This window comes from Heptranchias perlo, unplaced genomic scaffold (assembly GCF_035084215.1).
Source record: "Heptranchias perlo isolate sHepPer1 unplaced genomic scaffold, sHepPer1.hap1 HAP1_SCAFFOLD_230, whole genome shotgun sequence".
In the NCBI taxonomy this organism is placed as follows: Eukaryota; Metazoa; Chordata; class Chondrichthyes; order Hexanchiformes; family Hexanchidae; genus Heptranchias; species Heptranchias perlo.
Genome location: NW_027139244.1, coordinates 49,488 through 66,502, shown reverse-complemented (window position 1 = coordinate 66,502; position 17,015 = coordinate 49,488). Strand labels below are relative to the sequence as shown.

At 46.6% G+C, this 17,015-nt stretch overlaps 4 non-coding genes across 4 annotated transcripts; all 4 read right to left on the bottom strand.

The window, feature by feature from the left end:
* Positions 1–597: 597 nt before the first annotated feature.
* Positions 598–669, bottom strand: trnae-uuc (transfer RNA glutamic acid (anticodon UUC)). The gene has a single exon. It is a non-coding gene; the product is annotated as a tRNA-Glu (tRNA).
* An 885-nt stretch (positions 670–1,554) lies between these two features.
* trnae-cuc (transfer RNA glutamic acid (anticodon CUC)) lies at positions 1,555–1,626 on the bottom strand. The gene has a single exon. It is a non-coding gene; the product is annotated as a tRNA-Glu (tRNA).
* An 869-nt stretch (positions 1,627–2,495) lies between these two features.
* trnae-uuc (transfer RNA glutamic acid (anticodon UUC)) lies at positions 2,496–2,567 on the bottom strand. Its single transcript has one exon. It is a non-coding gene; the product is annotated as a tRNA-Glu (tRNA).
* Positions 2,568–3,452: 885 nt separating this feature from the next.
* On the bottom strand, positions 3,453–3,524 carry trnae-cuc (transfer RNA glutamic acid (anticodon CUC)). Its single transcript has one exon. It is a non-coding gene; the product is annotated as a tRNA-Glu (tRNA).
* Between the last annotated feature and the right edge of the window lie 13,491 nt (positions 3,525–17,015).

The window sequence follows — 17,015 nt, the reverse complement described above, 5'->3', positions numbered from 1 at the left end:
ACTTTGAGAGACGATGGGTTTTGCAGATGCCAGGATAAATAAACTGAAAGAGCTCATCAGCCTGCTTCTTTCAGATACTGAATGTCTTTATGCTCAAGAGATGTTCTCACTGCCTCAGGCCCATTATATCCAGTCGCACACTCCTTCCAATCTTGCACACCTCCCTTCGCTTTGAAACCGTGCATTTTTTTTTACACTGGGCCTCATTTTGAAGAAAGCGGTGCTGTGATCAGCTGGTGTTGTTAAGGAGATGTAGTGGCAGAAGAGACATAAAAGTCTAAAAAAACAGTGACTGTGCTGACACTGTGAGCTATAGTTAAAGGTTGGCGACAATTAGAGTGTCAGGCAGCAGATCTTTTCCAAATCTGTTAGAAATGGCAACAAAAACCTTCCCACAAACTTTGATCAGCGTCACGACTCTTTAAAAATAAATACTGGCATTTTACAGAAGGCAAGAAAGTACATTGTGTGTCACTCTAATGGGTTGTGAGATAAAGGAATGATGGGCAGCCCCTTGTTGCAACCACAGCAGTGTAAAACTATTAGGGATCAGGAGCAATCACTGGCATCAGAACGAACAGCACTTTGCAAATAACGTTCCCTGACCGGGATTCGAACCCGGGCTGCGGCGGTGAAAGCGCCGAATCCTAACCACTAGACCACCAGGGAAGCACATGGCACGATCTTGCAGGCCATCAGTCCAAGCCTCTTTTTCCTATTTGTCTCTGCATTTCACGTCCCTTTCTCCCCAAACAAGCTGCTCGGCCAAAATGGCATTTTCTTTTCGTACATAGAAACACAGAACATTCAGGGCACAGAAGGAGGCCATTCGGCCCATCGTGTCTGCGACGGTCATCGAAGAACATGAAACACTTGTTCAGACAATGACAGCACCAAGTTCGGGTCGGCATGCACTCGAAATGGATGAAAGATGTTGGGCATTGAGGGACGATGGGTTTTGCTGATGCCAGGAGAAATAAACTCAAAGATCTCATCTCCCTCCTTTCAGGTACTGATAATGTTCAAGAGATGTTCTCACTGCCTCAGGCCCATTATCTCCAGTCGCACACTCCTTCCAATCTTGCACATCTTCCTTAGCTTTGAAAACGCTCATTTTTTACACTGGAATTCAATTTGAAGAAAGAGGTGCTGTGATTAGTTGCTGTTGTTAAGGAGATGTCGTGCCAGGAGAGACATAAATGGCTAATGAGAACAGTTACTGTTCTGACACTGTGAGCTACAGTTAAAGGTTGGCGACAATTAAAGTGACAAGCAACAGGTCTTTTCCGAATCTTGGGAGAAATGGCAACAAAAATCTTCCCACAAACTTTGATCAGCGTCAACACATTTTAAAGAAATGTAGGCATTTTACAGAAGGCATGAAAGTGCATTGTATGTCGCTCTAATGGCTTGTTAGATTAAAGAATGATCGGCTGCCCGCTGCTCGATTAGCATTTATGTTGGCGAAAAAGCTAATGTTGATCAGGAGCAAGCATTGGGCTCAGTGATGGGACATTCGTTGGCACCAGAACGACGAGCACCAAGAAAGCAATCTTCCCTGACCGGGAATCGAACCCGGGCCGCGGCGGTGAGAGCGCCGAATCCTAACCACTAGACCACCAGGGAAGCTACGGCTGATGCATGCGAGAGAGGAGTCCAACCTTTTCTTTCCTAATTGTCCCTTTGAAATTCAGGTCTCTTTCGATCCAAAAAAAAGCTGCTCGCCCAAAATGGCATTTTCTTTTAGCACATTGGAACATAGAACATTCACGGCACAGTGGGAGGCCATTTGGCCCATCGTGTTTGTGACGGTCATCGAACAACATAAAACACTGGTTCAGACAATGACAGCACCAAGTTCGGGTAGGCATGCACACAAAATGGATGAAAGATGATGGACTTTGAGAGACGATGGGTTTTGCAGATGCCAGGATAAATAAACTGAAAGAGCTCATCAGCCTGCTTCTTTCAGATACTGAATGTCTTTATGCTCAAGAGATGTTCTCACTGCCTCAGGCCCATTATATCCAGTCGCTCACTCCTTCCAATCTTGCACACCTCCCTTCGCTTTGAAACCGTGCATTTTTTTTTACACTGGGCCTCATTTTGAAGAAAGCGGTGCTGTGATCAGCTGGTGTTGTTAAGGAGATGTAGTGGCGGAAGAGACATGAAAGTCTAAAAAAACAGTGACTGTGCTGACACTGTGAGCTATAGTTAAAGGTTGGCGACAATTGGAGTGTCAGGCAGCAGATCTTTTCCAAATCTGTTAGAAATGGCAACAAAAACCTTCCCGCAAACTTTGATCAGCGTCACGACTCTTTAAAAATAAATACTGGCATTTTACAGAAGGCAAGAAAGTACATTGTGTGTCACTCTAATGGGTTGTGAGATAAAGGAATGATGGGCAGCCCCTTGTTGCAACCACAGCAGTGTAAAACTGATAGGGATCAGGAGCAATCACTGGCATCAGAACGAACAGCACTTTGCAAATAACGTTCCCTGACCGGGAATCGAACCCGGGCCGCGGCGGTGAAAGCGCCGAATCCTAACCACTAGACCACCAGGGAAGCACATGGTACGATCTTGCAGGCCATCAGTCCAAGCCTCTTTTTCCTATTTGTCTCTGCATTTCACGTCCCTTTCTCCCCAAGCAAGCTGCTCGGCCAAAATGGCATTTTCTTTTCGTACATAGAAACACAGAACATTCAGGGCACAGAAGGAGGCCATTCAGCCCATCGTGTCTGCGACGGTCATCGAAGAACATGAAACACTTGTTCAGACAATGACAGCACCAAGTTCGGGTCGGCATGCACTCGAAATGGATGAAAGATGTTGGGCATTGAGGGACGATGGGTTTTGCTGATGCCAGGAGAAATAAACTCAAAGATCTCATCTCCCTCCTTTCAGGTACTGATAATGTTCAAGAGATGTTCTCACTGCCTCAGGCCCATTATCTCCAGTCGCACACTCCTTCCAATCTTGCACATCTTCCTTAGCTTTGAAAACGCTCATTTTTTACACTGGAATTCAATTTGAAGAAAGAGGTGCTGTGATTAGTTGGTGTTGTTAAGGAGATGTCGTGCCAGGAGAGACATAAATGGCTAATGAGAACAGTTACTGTTCTGACACTGTGAGCTACAGTTAAAGGTTGGCGACAATTAAAGTGACAAGCAACAGGTCTTTTCTGAATCTTGGGAGAAATGGCAAAAAAAATCTTCCCACAAACTTTGATCAGCGTCAACACATTTTAAAGAAATGTAGGCATTTTACAGAAGGCATGAAAGTGCATTGTATGTCGCTCTAATGGCTTGTTAGATTAAAGAATGATCGGCTGCCCGCTGCTCGATTAGCATTTATGTTGGCGAAAAAGCTAATGTTGATCAGGAGCAAGCATTGGGCTCAGTGATGGGACATTCGTTGGCACCAGAACGACGAGCACCAAGAAAGCAATCTTCCCTGACCGGGAATCGAACCCGGGCCACGGCGGTGAGAGCGCCGAATCCTAACCACTCGACCACCAGGGAAGCTACGGCTGATGCATGCGAGAGAGGAGTCCAACCTTTTCTTTCCTAATTGTCCCTTTGAAATTCAGGTCTCTTTCGATCCAAAAAAAAGCTGCTCACCCAAAATGGCATTTTCTTTTCGCACATTGGAACATAGAACATTCACGGCACAGTGGGAGGCCATTCGGCCCATCGTGTTCAGACTGGTTCAGACAATGACAGCACCAAGTTCGGGTCGGCATGCACACAAAATGGATGAAAGATGATGGACTTTGAGAGACGATGGGTTTTGCAGATGCCAGGATAAATAAACTGAAAGAGCTCATCAGCCTACTTCTTTCAGATACTGAATGTCTTTATGCTCAAGAGATGTTCTCACTGCCTCAGGCCCATTATATCCAGTCGCACACTCCTTCCAATTTTGCACACCTCCCTTCGCTTTGAAACCGTGCATTTTTTTTTACACTGGGCCTCATTTTGAAGAAAGCGGTGCTGTGATCAGCTGGTGTTGTTCAGGAGATGTAGTGGCAGAAGAGACATAAAAGTCTAAAAAACAGTGACTGTTCTGACACTGTGAGCTATAGTTAAATGTTGGCGACAATTAGAGTGTCAGGCAGCAGATCTTTTCCAAATCTGCTGGAAATGGCAACAAAAACCTTCCCACAAACTTTGATCAGCGTGACGACTCTTTTAAAATAAATACTGGCATTTTGCAGAAGGCAAGAAAGTACATTGTGTGTCACTCTCATGGGTTGTGAGATAAAGGAATGATGGGCAGCCCCTTGTTGCAACCACAGCAGTGTAAAACTGATAGCGATCAGGAGCAATCACTGGCATCAGAACGAACAGCACTTTGCAAATAACGTTCCCTGACCGGGAATCGAACCCGGGCGACAATTAAAGTGACAAGCAACAGGTCTTTTCTGAATCTTGGGAGAAATGGCAAAAAAAATCTTCCCACAAACTTTGATCAGTGTCAACACATTTTAAAGAAATGTAAACAATTTTACAACACCAAGTTATAGTCCAACAATTTTATTTTAAATTCGCAAGCTTTCGGAGGCTTCCTCCTTCCTCAGGTGAACGAAATGAAATCCTCGAAATGAAATCGCATTTATAATTCACAGAACATTGCTTGATGATTACAGACAGTTTTTTCAACTGCTCGTTGCCAAGGCAATCAGTGTGCAGACAGACAGTTGTTACCTGCAAGGTCTCAGAATATACAAATCACCAAAAAAAATAAATAAATAAATAAACAGAGATAGAGAGGTAGAAACATAGAAAAGACAGCAACTGACCCGTTATATTAAAAACAGATAACATTTGTTCGCTGGTGGGGTAACGTGTAGCGTGACATGAACCCAAGATCCCGGTTGAGGCCGTCCTCATGGGTGTGGAACTTGGCTATCAATTTCTGCTCGACGATTTTGCGTTGTCGTGTGTCTCGAAGGCCGCCTTGGAGTACGCTTGCCCGAAGGTCGGTGGATGAATGTCCATGACTGCTGAAGTGTTCCCCGACTGGGAGGGAACCCTCCTGTTTGGCGATTGTTGCGCGGTGTCCGTTCATCCGTTGTCGCAGCGTCTGCATGGTCTCGCCAATGTACCATGCTCTGGGTCATCCTTTCCTGAAACGTATGAGGTAGACAACGTTGGCCGAGTCACAGGAGTATGAACCATGCACCTGGTGGGTGGTGTCCTCTCGTGTGATGGTGGTATCTGTGTCGATGATCTGGCATGTCTTGCAGAGGTTACCGTGGCAGGGTTGTGTGGTGTCGTGGACGCTGTTCTCTTGAAAGCTGGGTAATTTGCTGCGAACGATGGTCTGTTTGAGGTTGGGTGGCTGTTTGAAGGTGAGTAGTGGAGGTGTGGGGATGGCCATAGCGAGGTGTTCGTCGTCATTGATGACATGTTGAAGGCTGCGGAGAACATGGCGTAGTTTCTCCGCTCCGGGGAAGTACTGGACGACAAAGGGTACTCTGTTGGTTGCATCCCGTTATGAACCTTCTCTGTCGGTTCAGCCCACAGAAGCTGCTTGGCGGCTTCCCACCTTCGGAAGTCCAGTTGGGAGCCTGAGTCCGACCACAACCTCCAGTCACTGAGGCTTATTCATGTATTCAACACATGTGTGACGCAGAGTCTGAAACTGGAGGTTCTGGAAGTCCCTGCACCTGGAGAATTGAGTCTTTATTGGGGTCTTGCAAAGGTCTCAGCCATCGACCTTTGCTGGATGCGATCTACCAAACTCCAGGGCCGTTTGGTCGGTCTTGATCAGCACCCTCCGGTTGTGGCCAATGTAGACAGCGTCTATAGTGCCTCCGCCAACCTGCTTCACACTTTTCAGTTCACTGATCCAACTGCTGAACTTCAGTCGTGAAAGCATCAGAGGGAAAGTCATCGCTCAGGAAACTGGTCCTGTTCCACCCACCACAATCCAAATAGTGGGACATGTGGGTTTGGCGGAGCTTCCTTCAGTGTTTGACGCATATTCGTGTTCTCCACCACCAAATCCATAGTGGCCAGCTTTACTTATTGCAGGATAATGCCTCACAGGTGAATTGAGGGAGCAATCCCTGCCACAGAGTGAGGACCACTTTCAGAGAGCATCACTGCAGCAGCAGGTTGTGTGGCTGCCATTAATAAAGGAGCAGGGTCTATCGTCCAGTGGATCTTGTATCACCACTTAGCTTGGCTGCGCATCTTGGAGTTCCTTCAGTAACTGCAGCAACAACCACTGCAGATGCCCTTAGATGCTGAGGGCTTCTGTGGCGAGCGAGTGGAGGAGCTGCTTCAGGGTACAAGCATCTCCAGCAGAACTTTCAGGCATTCCCGGATTGGCATGCAAGGAGACACTGTCTCACTTTGCAGCTGAGCCCACCCCATCTACAGGCCCTTTCAGGGACAGCAGTCTTTTCAAAGCTTTCGCCGGACTGCAATGTCTTTGTGTCATGTTAGCCCGTCTTTCCAGATTAGGACCTGGAAAGCAGGGAGCACGCAACAAGTAACCTTCAAGGCCCTCTCCAGCTCTCCCTCTCCAAGCAGTGATTCCTGCCTTTGATAGCCCACCACAGATGTGGATGGATGAGCCATTTCTACTACTTCCATGTGGAAATGGATCACTCGGGACACTTGGGACTCGGAGACCAGAATTAGTGAGCATCCAATGCATTAGCTCCTTGAGCCTTCATGTTTTCATAATGTAGTTTGGTTTGACCATCAAAGCAACCAGCTACTAATGGGCAAACTGGCAGTTGAGATCAGTATCTTCGACCATCCACACTGAGAGCGAGTGAGTGATAGTCATAGTCATCTTCTTCCTCCAGAAGGACGAACTGTTGGGGATATTTCACCAGTTAAGCCTTGCTCCATCAATTAAGTTTCCACAGGCCTCCTTTGTCACAGCATCTGAACTAGAGCTGCTGGTCCTGAGATCACAGTGTTCTCCAGGTATTGGTGCTGCAGCCATCAGGCTGTTCAGCTTCGATATGGGTGGGAGGCTACATTCAGGATCAATGGACTTCTAGGCCAATCGATATGGATGAGTTCACTTGGCATTTCAACAGGCTCAAGGTTTGAATGCTACAATAAGACATTATATACCTTCAGACTTGATGCGGCGTAAGTCACTGCGCCTCCAGACACACAATTTGACAGTAGTCCGGAGCGCCTACAAACAGGGAGGGGCCCAGACCCGGTACCTCTGTCAACATGACACGTTACTTCCCATTGGTGCTTGAAGCATGGGTTGATATTCTTGGTGCCAATTTTGGTCGGGATGGACAATAAAACAGTCGGCACACTCAGCTAACTTGTAATCCACCCTGACGAGTGGATGATCCACACGTAGGTAGTCCAGAATATCATCAGGAGTTGGGGAGTTAACAAATCAATCAACTTGCTCACATTACTGGACAATCACCAATCTGCTAAAGGACCTCAGGCAGTCAGGGTGGAGACTGGGATAGTCTCTCATTCTTTTGTTTCTAGATTATGTTGTTCAGGATTGCCTGATCTCCAGAATGCTGTAGAAAATTACAGCAGAACGTGATTCTCGTTAAACCTTTCCTGGCCTCACAAACCGTGCTTCTCAGGCACTCCGGTTTTGAATGCTGCCAGTCTGACTTGAGGAGTCCACGGGAGAACACCAAGTCTTTTGAAGACCCTATAAGGTCTATTAGAGATCGAAAAGTTAACATATGTGTGGAGATGGAAGATATGGGTATGGTTCTCAATTAATACTTTGCATGTTTCTTCACAAAAACAGGGAATGATGCAGAGATTGAAATTAAGAATGAGTGTGAAATAATGGATGGGATTAACATAGTGAGAGAGGAAGTATTAAGGGGTTTAGCATTTATGAAAGTAGATAAACCGCCAGGCCCGGATGGAATGCATTTCAGGCTGTTAAGAGAAGCAAGGGAGGAAATAACGGAGGCTTTGACTATCACTTTCCAATCCTCACTGGCTCGGCCAGAGGATTGCAGGAATGCTAATGTTGTACGGTTGTTTAAAAAGCGAGAAACAGAAAGACCGAGTAATTAAAAACCAGTGAGTGTAACCTCGATGGTGGGCAAATAATTGGAATCGATTCTGAGGGACAGCATAATCGTCATTTAGAAAGGCACAGGTTAATCAAGGACATTCAGCATGGATTTGTTAAGGGAAGTTTGTGTCTAAATAATTTGATTCAATTTTTTGTGCACTTAACAAGGAGGGTTGATCAGGGTAACATATACGATGTAGTGTACATGGATTTTTGCAAGGCTTTTGACAAGGTCCCACATGGCAGACTGGTTAACAAAGTAAAAGCCCATGGAATCCAAGGGAAAGGGGCTAGTTGCTCCAGAATTGGCTCAGTGGTAAGAACAAAGGGTAATGGTTGATGGTTTTTTTCGTGATTGGAAGGCTGTTTCCAGTGGGTTACCACAAGGCTCAGTACTAGGTCCCTTGCTTTTTGTGGTATATATTAATGATTTGGACTTGAATGTGGGGGGCTTGATCAAGAAGTTTGCAGACGATATAAAAATTGGCTGTGAGTTTGGTAGTGAGGAGGAAAGCTATAGTCTGCAAGACGATATCGATGGACTGGTCAGGTGGGCAGAAAAGTGGCAAATAGAATTCAATCCAGGGAAGTGTGAGGTAATGCATTTGGGGAGGTCAAACAAGGTAAGGGAGTACACAATAAATGGTAGGATATTGAGAAACAAAAGGGACCTTGGAGTGCATGTCCACAGATCCTGAAAGTAGCAGGACAAGTCGATAAGCTGGTTAAAAAGGCATACGGAATACTTCCCTTTATTAGCCGTGGCATAGAATATTAGAGCAGGGAGGTTATGCTAGAAATGTATAAAACATTGGTTAGTCCACAGCTTGAGTACTGCGTACAGTTCTCGTCACTACATTACAGGAAATATGTGATTGCACTAGAGAGGCTACAGAGAAGATTTACGAGGATGTTGCCAGGGCTTGAGAATTTTAGCTATGAGAAAAGATTGGATAGGCTGGGGCTGTTTTCTTTGGAACAAAGGAGGCTAATTGGGAGATTTAATTTAGGTATGTAAAATTATGATGGGACTAGATAGAGTGGATAGGGAGGACCTTTTTCCCTTAGTAGAGGGGTCAGTGATCAGGGGGCATAGCTTTAAAGTAATTGGTCTGCGGATTAGACGGCAGCTGAGGAGAATTTTTTTTTTACCCAGAGGGTGGTGGAGGTCTGGAACTCACTGCCTGAAAGAGTGGTGGAGGCAGAAACCCTCAAATCATTGGCAAAGTAATTGGATGCACACTTGAAATGCCGTAACCTACAGGGCTACGGACCATGTGCTGGAAAGTGGGATTAAGCTGGATAGCTCTTTTTCTGCCGGCACGGACGCAATGGGCCGAATTACGTCCTTCTATGCCGTAACTTTCTGTGGTTCTATGACTCTACCTTTCTTATGGAATCTTCATTCTTCATTCGGACGTACTCCACACACTGCTGGACACAGTCCGAGTGGTACTCAGGGCGAGAAGGGTGGGCACTGCAAGGGAACACACTCTGGCTTCCAGCACAAACAGATCTAATTGATTGTTATTCACGGCTGCTAGATCCAAACAGTAAGGTGAACCTTCAGGATCAGGATCCTGCTAGCTTTTGATTGATGGCCTGGCTTTTGAGATGGAATGTCTATCAGATTCGGGTAGATTAGCAGTATGGTACTGACCGTGGTGGACACAGTACTTGTTTCCCAAACACACCTCTAACATGGAGCCACCCTCCTATCTTTACCAGGTATCACTGCTCAAGTTGGCATTCATGGGTAATGCTCACTTTATCATAAGTGTCCTGGTCACTTATGATAACGTCCCTTTTAAACTCAACCCTTGTAAACTGCTCCCTTTTAAACTGCCCTCTTGGCAGCTGCTCCCTTGTAAGCTGTCCCCTTGTAAAATGATCCCTTGCAAACCGCCCCTTTGTAAATGGATCCGTTGTAAACTGCTCCCTTATAAACTGGTCCCTTGTAAACTGATCCCTTGTAAATTGGTCCCTTGTAAACTGCCCACTTGTAACTTGATCCCTTGTATAATGCTCCCTTGTAAACTGCTCCCTTGTAAATTACCCCCTTGTAAACTGATCCCTTATAAACTGTTCCCTTGTAAACTGATCCCTTGTAAACTGATCCCTTGTAAACTGATCCCTTGTAAACTGTTCCCTTGTAAACTGATCCCTTGTAAACTTTCCTCTTATAAATTGTTCCCTTGTAAACTGATCCCTTGTAAACTGTCCCCTTATAAACTGTTCCCTTGTAAACTGATCCCTTATAAACCGTTCCCTTGTCAACTGATCCCTTGTAAACTTTCCCCTTATAAATTGTTCCCTTGTAAACTGATCCCTTGTAAACTGATCCCTTATAAACTGTTCCCTTGTAAACTGATCCCTTGTAAACTGTCCCCTTTTAAACTGCCCCGTTGTAAACTGCCTCCTTGTAAATTGCCCCCTTGTAAACTGATCACTCGTAAACTGCCCCATTGTAAACTGACCCTTTGTAAACTGATCCATTGTAAACTGATCCCTGTAAACTGATCCCTTTTAAACTGCTCTCTTTTAAACAGCCCCTTGTAAACTGATCCCTTGCAAGCTGCTCTCGTGTAAACTGCCCCCTTGTAAACTGATCCCTTGTAACCTGCTCTCGTGTAAACTGCCCCCTTGTAAACTGATCCCTTGTAACCTGCTCTCGTGTAAACTGCCCCCTTGTAAACTGATCCCTTGCAAGCTGCTCTCGTGTAAACTGCCCCCTTGTAAACTGATCCCTTGTAACCTGCTCTCGTGTAAACTGCCCCCTTGTAAACTGATCCCTTGTAACCTGCTCTCGTGTAAACTGCCCCCTTGTAAACTGATCCCTTGTAACCTGCTCTCGTGTAAACTGCCCCCTTGTAAACTACCACCTTGTAAGTTGATCTCTTTTAAGCGCCTCTTCATTCTTCAAATAACTCGTCACTTTCCACCCGCCAGCTTGTCTCTTGGGCCTTGTGGGAAGTGTTTGGTCCGTTTCTTTTCCTTGTCCTGATTTGCCTTTGGGTGCAGATTATTGAATATTTTCACGGCTGAGATGAATAGATTTTGGACTCTAGTGGAATCAAGCGATATGAGAATCGGGCGGGAAAGTGGAGTTGAGGTCGAAGCTGAGCCATGATCTGATTGAATGGTGAAGCAGGTTCGAGGGGCCATATGGCCTACTCCTGCTCCTATTTCTGATGTTCTTATGTTCTTATATCAACAAACTGAGTTTTGTGGTGTGCTAAAAGTTAACGTTGCTCGGGAGCCGGTGAGGGAGGGGAAAACCTGTGTCGTGCCCTGCAAAGTCAGGATGCTTATAAAATGTCTTGAAGAGGAGGTCACGTTATCAGTGATTTTCCCTTACATCGTGATAATTAGATTTACATTCTAGCCCATTCGTCCCGTCAATGTTTTGGAACTGGTGTTTGATCCAGTTACTGCTGGCTCAGTAACTGTATTCCAATCCACTGAGCACAGTACGGCCGAAAGGAATGGGATCAGATCCCAGTGAATTAAAGGAATGGGATCAGCTCCCAGTGAATTAAAGGAATGGGATCAGATCCAATGGATTAAATGCATGGGATCAGATCCCAGTGAATTAAAGGAATGGGATCAGATCCAGTGGATTAAAGGCATGGGATCGGATCCCATGGAATTAAAGAAATGTGATTAGATCCCAATGAATTAAAGGAATGGGATCAGATCGCTGAGAATTAAAGCAATGTGATCAGATCGCAGAGAATTATGGAATGGGATCAGATCCCAGTGAATTAAAGGAATGTGATCAGATTCCAGAGAATGAAAGGAATGTGATCAGATCGCAGAAAATTATGGAATGGGATCAAAACCCAGTGAGTTAAAAACATGGGATCAGATCCCAGCGAATTAAAAGCATGGGATGAGATCGCAGCCAATTAGATGGTTGGAATCAGATCTCAGCAAATTAAATGAATGGGATCAGATTCCAGTTAATTAAAGGCATGGGATCATATCCCAGAGAATTAATTGAATGGGATCAAATCACATCGAATTAAAGGCATGGGATCAGATCCCAGCGAATTAAACGCATATTATCAGATCCCAGCGAATTAAACGCATATTATCAGATCCCACCGAATTGAATGAATAGGATCAGACACAGTCCCCTCCCCCCACAATCTGACACAGTCCCCTCCTCCAAAAATCTGACACAGTCCCCTCCCCCAAAAATCAGACACAGTCCCCTCCTCCAAAAATCAGACACAGTCCCCTCCCCCAAAAATCAGACACAGTCCCCTCCCCCAAAAATCAGACACAGTCCCCTCCCCCAAAAATCAGACACAGTCCCCTCCCCCAAAAATCAGACACAGTCTCCTCCCTCCAAAAATCAGACACAGTCCCCTCCCCCAAAAATCTGACACAGTCCCCTCCTCCAAAAATCAGACACAGTCCCCTCCCCCCAAAATCAGACACAGTCCCCTCCTCCAAAAATCAGACACAGTCCCCTCCTCCAAAAATCAGACACAGTCCCCTCCCCCAAAAATCAGACACAGTCCCCTCCCCCAAAAATCAGACACAGTCCCCTCCCCCAAAAATCAGACACAGTCTCCTCCCTCCAAAAATCAGACACAGTCCCCTCCCCCAAAAATCTGACACAGTCCCCTCCTCCAAAAATCAGACACAGTCCCCTCCCCCCAAAATCAGACACAGTCCCCTCCTCCAAAAATCAGACACAGTCCCCTCCTCCAAAAATCAGACACAGTCCCCTCCCCCAAAAATCAGACACAGTCCCCTCCCCCAAAAATCAGACACAGTCCCCTCCCCCCACAATCAGACACAGTCCCCTCCTCCAAAAATCAGACACAGTCCCCTCCTCCAAAAATCTGACACAGTCCCCTCCCCCAAAAATCAGACACAGTCCCCTCCCCCAAAAATCAGACACAGTCCCCTCCCCCCACAATCAGACACAGTCCCCTCCTCCAAAAATCAGACACAGTCCCCTCCTCCAAAAATCTGACACAGTCCCCTCCCCCAAAAATCAGACACAGTCCCCTCCTCCCACAATCAGACACAGTCCCCTCCCCCAAAAATCAGACACAGTCCCCTCCCCCCACAATCAGACACAGTCCCCTCCTCCAAAAATCAGACACAGTCCCCTCCCCCAAAAATCAGACACAGTCCCCTCCCCCAAAAATCTGACACAGTCCCCTCCCCCCACAATCAGACACAGTCCCCTCCTCCAAAAATCAGACACAGTCCCCTCCCTCCAAAAATCAGACACAGTCCCCTCCCCCCAAAAATCAGACACAGTCCCCTCCCCCCACAATCAGACACAGTCCCCTCCTCCAAAAATCAGACACAGTCCCCTCCCTCCAAAAATCAGACACAGTCCCCTCCCTCCAAAAATCAGACACAGTCCCCTCCTCCAAAAATCAGACACAGTCCCCTCCCCCAAAAATCAGACACAGTCCCCTCCCCCAAAAATCAGACACAGTCCCCTCCCCCAAAAATCAGACACAGTCCCCTCCCCCAAAAATCAGACCCAGTCCCCTCCCCCAAAAATCAGACACAGTCCCCTCCCCCAAAAATCAGACACAGTCCCCTCCCCCAAAATCAGACACAGTCCCCTCCTCCAAAAATCAGACACAGTCCCCTCCTCCAAAAATCAGACACAGTCCCCTCCCCCCACAATCTGACACAGTCCCCTCCCCCCACAATCAGACACAGTCCCCTCCTCCAAAAATCAGACACAGTCCCCTCCCTCCAAAAATCAGACACAGTCCCCTCCCCCCAAAAATCAGACACAGTCCCCTCCCCCCACAATCAGACACAGTCCCCTCCTCCAAAAATCAGATACAGTCCCCTCCCTCCAAAAATCAGACACAGTCCCCTCCCTCCAAAAATCAGACACAGTCCCCTCCTCCAAAAATCAGACACAGTCCCCTCCCCCAAAAATCAGACACAGTCCCCTCCCCCAAAAATCAGACACAGTCCCCTCCCCCAAAAATCAGACACAGTCCCCTCCCCCAAAAATCAGACCCAGTCCCCTCCCCCAAAAATCAGACACAGTCCCCTCCCCCAAAAATCAGACACAGTCCCCTCCCCCAAAATCAGACACAGTCCCCTCCTCCAAAAATCAGACACAGTCCCCTCCTCCAAAAATCAGACACAGTCCCCTCTTCCAAAAATCAGACACAGTCCCCTCCCCCAAAATCAGACACAGTCCCCTCCTCCAAAAATCAGACACAGTCCCCTCCTCCAAAAATCAGACACAGTCCCCTCCTCCAAAAATCAGACACAGTCTCCTCCTCCAAAAATCAGACACAGTCCCCTCCCCCAAAAATCAGACACAGTCCCCTCCCCCAAAAATCAGACACAGTCCCCTCCCCCAAAAATCTGAAACAGTCCCCTCCTCCAAAATCTGACACAGTCCCCTCCCCCTAAAATATGACACATTCCCATCCCACAAAATTTGACATAGTTCCCTCCCCCAAAAATCTGACACATTCCCCTCCCCCAAGATTAACTATTTAGATATCTGACATTTTAACAGCATTAGCTCGCCTGTCTCCTGAACAGATCACAGAATAATTTCGCCTCGGACGTTGGAGCAAAACGGGCGATAGCGATTCGGCAGCCCTGTTTTGTGCTCGGTCCGATTTCCTTTTCCATTGACTGTTGCTTTTCCCGATGAGATGTTGAACCAGGGCCCCCTCTATCTGTTTCAGTGGACGGAACAGATCCGACAGCACTAAGGCGTGAAGAGTAGGAGAGTCCCCCGATGTTCCAATGAACATTTATCCCCCAACTTTCTGCTCGGGTGTGAAACTGGCGGTAGAAATCAGCGGATTCACAGAAGTTGTTCGATTTTCATTTCAATCATCAGAAACACCAGTTCTACGCCCGAGTGTTAAGTTTTTGTTTGTTCATTCTTGAGCTGTGGGCGTCGCTGGTAAGGCCACATTAATTGCTCACTTCAATTACCCTGAGAAGTTGCTGGTGGGCCTTCTTCAACGGTTGACGTCGCTGTTTCAGACAACTGAATGGCTCACTCGGGCACTTCTGAGAGCAGGTAACCTAACAGTCGAACACATTGCTGAGGGATTGGAGTCATATATAGGTCAGACCGGGTAAAGACGGCTGGTTTCCTTCCCAAAAATCATTGATAAACCTGTTTTTAAATGAAACTGGGACAGTTTAATGGTCTGTGATATCACTTTTTAAAAGATCCAATTTCTTTTCAACTGAATTAGAATTCTCAAACTGCCATTTGAACTCAAGTTCGCTGGGTTATTAACACCGTTTCTGGATTATCAGTCCAGTAATATAATCACTACACTACCGTATCGTGATAGTTGGAATCTAGTCCATTAAATGGCCTGATATCTCATTGCAATTTGTTGGGATATGAGAGAGAATTGGTTGCCTGGTGTGCCTACATTACCACAGTTACTCAGCTCAAAAGTACATGAAAGGTGTTAGAAAATGCAAGTATTTTCTTTTCTTCTTCCGATTACTTGTTCAACCCACTATATATATATTATTGCTTCGTGTATAGTGATTATTATGACATGTCTGTCTTGTGATATTTGGCATTAAACCATAGTCTAGTCTCCCGCCCCCTCGATCGGTCAGTCTGTAGATCGGTTCATATTCCTTGTATGTGTTTGTTCTAATCTGACCATTGCTCAGTACAATGGATTATTGGGTCCCATCTCTTGATTTTTGACGTATGATGAAGACAGTGAGAAGTTTTGGTATTTTGTTATCCCAGAGTGGAGAGGGGAGAGAAACTGCTTATGGTGGTGAACTTAAAAGAAAACAGAAAATAATATAAATATACAGCAGATCCGTCAGTACCTGAAAAATAGTTTCATCACAAAAAGTTACATCATAAGCAACATGACCAGAAACATCAAACTATCTTCTTTCCGCTCAAATGCTGACGAACCAGCTGTGTATTTAGACCATCTTCTGCTTATTTTTTAGGCCCAGAGTAGTTCAGACTGGAGGGCCTGACATGGGTCCTGCCCACTTGCTGCAGTATAATTTCCACTGGTTGAATAAACTTTCACAACGTTTTACTTTATGAGCGGGTGGGTGAATTTATCATTACAAGTTCTTCAATTTCACTCTCTCCAGTCCCCTTGTGTAGTTCCAGCTGTTTAAAAATTCACCCTTCAGTGTGTAAATGACAGGAATCTGTACCAAAGAAATTGTTTCAGCAACGATTGTTTTCTCATTTTGGGAAGGCAGGAAAGTATTGATAATTTACCCAGTTTCCATTGCAGCCCAGACTGAGCCCCACCCTGGGACCTTACTGTCTGTGCGTTTACCCAGATTCCCACTGCAGCCCAGACTGAGCCCCACCCTGGGACCTCACTGTCTGTGCGTTTACCCAGATTCCCACTGCAGCCCAGACTGAGCCCCACCCTGGGACCTCACTGTCTGTGCGTTTACCCAGATTCCCACTGCAGCCCAGACTGAGCCCCACCCTGGGACCTCACTGTCTGTGCGTTTACCCAGAGTCCCACTGCAGCCCAGACTGAGCCCCACCCTGGGACCTTACTGTCTGTGATTTTACCCAGATTCCCACTGCAGCCCAGACTGAGCCCCACCCTGGGACCTTACTGTCTGTGATTTTACCCAGATTCCCACTGCAGCCCAGACTGAGCCCCACCCTGGGACCTCACTGTCTGTGCGTTTACCCAGAGTCCCACTGCAGCCCAGACTGAGCCCCACCCTGGGACCTTACTGTCTGTGCGTTTACCCAGATTCCCACTGCAGCCCAGACTGAGCCCCACCCTGGGACCTCACTGTCTGTGATTTTACCCAGATTCCCACTGCAGCCCAGACTGAGCCCCACCCTGGGACCTTACTGTCTGTGATTTTACCCAGATTCCCACTGCAGCCCAGACTGAGCCCCACCCTGCGACCTTCCTGTCTGTGCGTTTACCCAGATTCCCACTGCAGCCCAGACTGAGCCCCACCCTGGG